The following is a 6,438-nucleotide window of genomic DNA, read 5'->3' on the forward strand; positions in this document are numbered from 1 at the left end:
TTTTCATCACAAAATATGCTGATCATTTGAAAAAAAAAAAAAAATATATATAGCCTAAAAGATAGCTTTGTTTCAGTTATTTTGGTATGGAGAGCAGAATGACCTGAAAGCACTGATGAAAGGCCACCGCTTAAAACTCACAGGTCAGTAGTAAAGGCCTTAGTGGACCCATCAGACAACGGCCTGGATTTAAGTACTGTAATATGGCAGTGATATTAGTGAAATTACTAAGGTTGAAAAGTACTGACAGTGCAAGAGTAGAGGAAATGCTTATTTTTTTTATGACAGACCAGAGAACTTTAAAGTAGAAGTTTACTGCGACTGCCTGTAAAACTATAATTGCAAAAGGGCATTTACTTCTAAACGCAGTCCAGCATAAGACATTTGAACCTTCTGCAGGGGTTTTGTTTGTGTCTCTGAAGGTTCTCAAAGCTTTCCTGGAATCTTTTGAAGTTTTGAGACCATGGCTGGAATTGCTCTCTGTTCTCTGCAGCCATGTGCTTCTCATTCTCCTTTACATATGCCTGTTTTCTGAGTACAAAACTGTACCTGCTGAGAATTCCTAAATTGTCGACAAAAACCTCTCTGAAAAATAATGGCAAGAAGTATGATCAAAAGTACAGAGCCCTGCATATTCTTACAAAAGGTATTTGATTGGCATCCCAATGCAATGCAGACAGGGTTAAAGACATTGCATTCAATTTACTGCTTAAAATAAGCAGCTACAATTCCAGGATTTAACTACTCTTTTGAAAAATAACCTTTCTCTCAAAGGTTTCTTTCTTACACTCATAAAGACTTTCTTTCGCTCACTGGGGTTTTGGCCTGACGCCCTGTTAAAGAAGCCTTGTTAAGAACATTATTTAAAGCTGAACTGAAAGAAATTGACATGTGGACTCAAGAACGAGAGATGGATAGAGACAGAAGTGTTGAGGGGGAGGCTGATGAATTTATGTGCTTAATTTAGTCCGTATCTCATAGATAAACTGTGAGTTGCAGAGGATCCTATGAATCATGGTGAAGCATTTTTTTAAGATTAAACAAGCTGAACTTTTCAATATTAGCTTTTTAGTATCATGCTACTTTTGGCAATGTAGTTTTATAAAAGCATGGCTTTTAAATAAAACACTATGGTTTCGACTCAGTTATGTAAATTAGTGTGTTTCCAAATATTTTACTTTTATTTAGTGTAATCTTTTCAAATGTATTGCTGATCATCATTGTTTTTGTAACATTGTAGTGGCTTAGATAGTGCGCAATGAAGAAAATGGTGATGAACATACAGTTTTTAATGAATGATGGACACAGAAGAGCATGGGCACATCCATAAACAATAACCGACAATGAGCAGGAAACAGGTAGGAACTACAGAGATGATGAATAAAGACAAACAGATGTGATGATTAGTTTCCATGGTGACTGATCAGTGGCAGGAACAAAGACAAAGAGACATACGTGATGAAGGTAAACAAACTGAAAGTCCATGAAAACTTCAACTAAACTGAACTAAACGTGACATAACGCCCCCCTTGGAAAGGCGCATCCTTGCGCCGTGACTAAGAAAGTTCAGGACGAGGAAAGAGGGTGGAGGCTTTGATGGTCGTGGAGCTGGTGACAAACAGAAGCCTGGAGGAGTTGGCCACAGGTGCCATAGTGGCGCTGAACATGGGAGGATCCAGGACGCAGTCCTGACTGAGAGTGTGGATGGAACCCTGGGACCAATCGGCAGAGGTGGAATCATGGTGCGTGTAGGGACCGGCGGAAAATCACAGGCCTGGAAACCTGACACTGAGCTGCTAGCTAGCGGGACTGAGGCGGAGACGAGGACTCGGATGACCGGGGAGACAATGGAGTGAGCAAGGACAATGGGGAGGTTGGAGGAAGGAAGGAACTCGATGACGCCATAGGGGTGCAGGGTGTAGGTGCAGCTAGAAGCCCGGAAGTCTATGGCAAAAGCTGGGTGTCGACTGCTGGAAGCTGACCTGGAGTTACGAGGAAGCCCAGCTGAGTCTCCGGGCAGATGGGCCGAGGTGGCGATGAAGGAGCAGTGAGCCAAGGCAATGGTGATGGGCTGACAGGCCGAGGTGAAGCCCAAGGAGAAAAAGATGAGCCACACAGAGAGAGAGAGAGAGACGGGGACAGAGCCGAGGAGCTTGATGACAAATAACCAAATAACCGGACGGGACCGGCAAAGAAGATGAAGATTTGAGGGTGGGGACTTGGGTGGGGATTGGATCCATGGACCATAGATCTATCAGCTATAGATCCGCTCCTGGCTCTGAGGGGGATTGACCCGCTTGGGTCATCTCTGGGGCTATTTCCATTATTCAATACGTCTATTTAAAGGGGTGGTTCATTGCGAAAGTTATGGCAGTTTAATGTCTACAAAAACGACCGGTTTGGAATACAACAAGCTTCTTCCCAGGTTGGTGACATCATAAACCCTGCAATTAACATAAACACTGCATACAAAGTGGGTGAGGCCATGTCATGTGCATACACGTCTTCTTCCTAGGGATGCTGGACTTTGGGAACAATGTTTAAAATTTGTTTAATTCTGTTTCTGACAATTATAATGCTAATTTAGCTGTCTGTGCTGCACATTTTACTGAAGACGGCTTCCAGAATCTACACGAGTTCAATGGTGGATTTACACCAAGGCTATTACTGAAAGATGAAGCAGTTCCCACTTTAAAAGCAGAGACTGCTGTTTATGGGCCCCGACCTGTAAGTATATATATATATATATATATATATATATATATATATATATATATATATATATATATATATATTTAAAAAAAAAATTATAAAATTATAAGTTATATAGTTTCTGGGAGGTAAACAAAGACCAATGAGGTTTGGCTTTACAGTTAGCTAAATTCTATTTCATACTTCTCCAACAAACACCTACAAACATCAACAAACTTCTATGTAATCAAACCAGCGAACTTCTGTTGGTGTTTGTTGGCGTTTTTGTTATCAGTGTACAGCATTGTTTCATTACGGCTTTTAAGTGGTGTTTACCCACATGCTCGTTCATACTATAAATTAAACAATACCTTTACAAAAATGCTACTACTCGGTCATGTATTCGGCTACAGTAAAGCTTTAATAAGGATAAAACCGTATATTGAAAGCTAACAAACAGCAGTAACATTTACAAGTGACAGCATATCTAAACACAAATACAAACAAAAATACTTAACATTCATAAACGTCCATTAAAATCCGTGCTTACAGAGGTTCAGCTTGACCCTCTTCATCATTACTGCTATCTGGGTCTGATTCGGGCACAAATTGATCCGGCAATACTGACGCCATTATTTACATTTCCACCGAAGCAAAGACTGGACTTTAACCGGAGCACATGCGATGTTTGCCCATAATGGTAAGGGCCGTGGCGTTTCCGGACAGCGAATCACAATACACAGGGCCAGCTAACCAATCTGAACACATTGCATATTTCTGAGGGAGGGCTTCATAGAACCAGAAACCCAACAGAGCGTTTTTAGGGGAAGGGAAACAGCGGTGTAGAATAAAGGTAAAATATATATTAAAAAACTGCATTTTTTAAAAAAAACGAAGCAATAAGACTTGTTAAACTGCGCCCCATAAACACATTCAAGCCTAGAAAAAAAAAAAAAACAGTGAACCACACCTTTAAATATTTTAAACCTTGTACGATATGCTACAAGAATGAGTGTAAACTTTATGAATGAAATAAGCACAGCGGGATGGCAAATTAAATAGCCGCGTTGCCATTGCGCATCTCAGAAATCAGCTTTGACAAGAGTGATATCAACTAACTGCTACATTTTACACATTTTCTACTACTTGATATTCCTTGCCCTCATGTGATCTTGTGTCGTGTTTTCCTAGTCTCGTGTAATGTTCTGATTGGTTCCCTCATTTTGTGTGTCATGTTCTCATTGGTTGTTTTTGTCAAGTGATCCCTATAGTCCTGTATTTAAGCCCTTTTGTTTGCCATGCTACTTTGTTGTGTATTGAAGTGAGGTTGACATAACCTGACATAACTGGACAATCATCCAAATAAATGTAACATTTATTTAGTATTATTGTTGTAATTAGAAGATATTTCAATAAATTTTATAATTATAATAATAAATTATTTAATGAGTTATACAAGGCATTGTTTAGTTAAAACTATGAAGGGAATAGAATTACATTTTAAAACAGACTTCTCAAGTAATTTCACAAACTTCTGGCTAAAGCCCCACCTACTTTTGGATTTATCTGAATACAGTTAGAAATAATTTTGAGATTGTTAGAGATATTAGCTCCACTGCACACCCAAAAAAGTGAAACATCTACACAGAGGACCTGAGTTACACTCCAAGGATCTACTGCACTGCCAGTATTATTTATTTATTTTTTTAAAGAAAAGCTTTGAAGAAGAAAGTGTCTCAAAGCTGCATGAGTTTCTATTCTCAGCAGGTTTCTCAGATGATGCCGCTGATGGCAAAGCTGCATCATCACTGTCAGATTTCCCAGAATTCCTCCTGCTTTGAGACCGTCAGCTCTGCATGATACAGGACGAACAATGAATATCACACATGTATGAGTCAACAGCTTTACAAAGACACACACACACACACACACACACACACAAACACACCCACACACACTTGTGTATCTCTACAGTCAATAATCCCAATGCTTTTTGAAGTTGTATACTTAACATTAATTTTCATCCCAGCTAGAGCTGCTAAAAATGTAAATACACCCATTTTAAAAGTATATTTTATTTTGTACAAACAATAGTGCATATGAAATATGTAAAATGCACATATTTACACAATGACTTTGAGTAACTCCATAAATAATTCACATCTGTTCTTTGCAAGCAGTGTTTCCTCCCCCACCCCCACAGTAGGAATTTAATTTGATATGAACTTAGAAGTCAACATGAAACCAAAACTGTCCCTAATTATGTAATATGTATTGCTGGTCTTAGAAAATGTCCAATGAAAGTCTTTGCAATCTTTTATCAAAACACAATAACTTTCTCCGCCTCTGAAATAACTTTTCAGTCAATGTCACAGAGGCTGTGAAGGCTACTGGTTAACCTTTCAGCGTCAGACACACAAATTCTTGAGCCTTCAATTTTATTGTCAAGAACATGTTCCAAAACAAAACCAATGCGGTGTCAGATTTTGATTGTGTGTGGTCAAAAGTCTTTTAGGTGATTTCTGCAGCACATTAATGGCCTATAGCTTTTTATTTATTTATTAGCTGTGTAATTCAAAACATTCAAGGATAAGAATGGTCTCTGGATCTGGTAACACTTCCACATCTTACATGTATTTACTATAGTAAGTACATGTACTACAGTATATTACAAGCAACTAACCCTAAACCAAATCCTGACCTTTTATTAATATTACTTAGTATTTGTGTAGTTACAATGTAACAATGCTACCTTAAAATAAAGTGTAACCCTGGATCTTTATTCCACTGCCATATGTTTTACTTCAAATCCAACTGTATTTTTTTCTATGTGACTATCTATTTTGCATGTATGCATAGTGGTTACTGTGCAAAATGACCATATTTCACCTTAAACAATATACAGTAGATATATATACACACACTCACAACTGGTTCTCGAATCTGAAGGCTGGGAACCGTGTGATATTCTAGTGATAACAGCACTCCTCCTTTTTACCGTTTGTATCACTCTGCTTGAAGTGACTGTCATGGCGGCCGAGCAAATGCATTTTATTTTTTACAAATACTACACTTGTTGTACCACAAACTGCAGTTTTAAGAGTTTTTAGGTGAGAATTTAGTAGTTTAGATCTGAAATATGTAATCATAGCCTATTTTACAATTTGTTTAGACGTTTTCGGAGATGCGAGCTCCAGGGCGTCAGCGGCCATTCAGTGCTCGTGTACCCGCCGAGAACAGCTTCATCTCGGCCAGTGCTTCAGGGATTTGCTGCTGGCTCTTACGGTGGTAAAACTTGAGATATTATTAATTTTGGGTACATAAAACAGGCAATCTTTGGTCTTATTAAACTTTTACTTGTTCCTGAGCAAATCAAATTGGAATATGTTAAATTTTCTAATTTAATATTAAGGCTATACTTAGCTTACATTCTGTAGAGCACTGCTTTTGTACGTTATACTAATTTGTACAATTGTGTTTATTTCCTATTGTCATTTATAATGGCTATTGTTAATTTGAATATTGTTCAATAAATATTATTTTATGTAAATAATATGTTATATTTGCTATTGAGAAAGGGTCTATTAGTGTGTAATATGTATTGAGTGAAAGTTACATTAAAACACCATTAGATGGTGGCAAACTTTATGAGTGAATGAGTCAGTTGACCGTTGAAATGGAATTTGTAAACAAAGGATTTTGTCTTAGTGCTGTTATGGAAAATTCCCTTAACTGTAAAAAGGAAAA

Source organism: Megalobrama amblycephala, linkage group LG1, assembly GCF_018812025.1.
Source record: "Megalobrama amblycephala isolate DHTTF-2021 linkage group LG1, ASM1881202v1, whole genome shotgun sequence".
NCBI lineage: Eukaryota > Metazoa > Chordata > Actinopteri > Cypriniformes > Xenocyprididae > Megalobrama > Megalobrama amblycephala.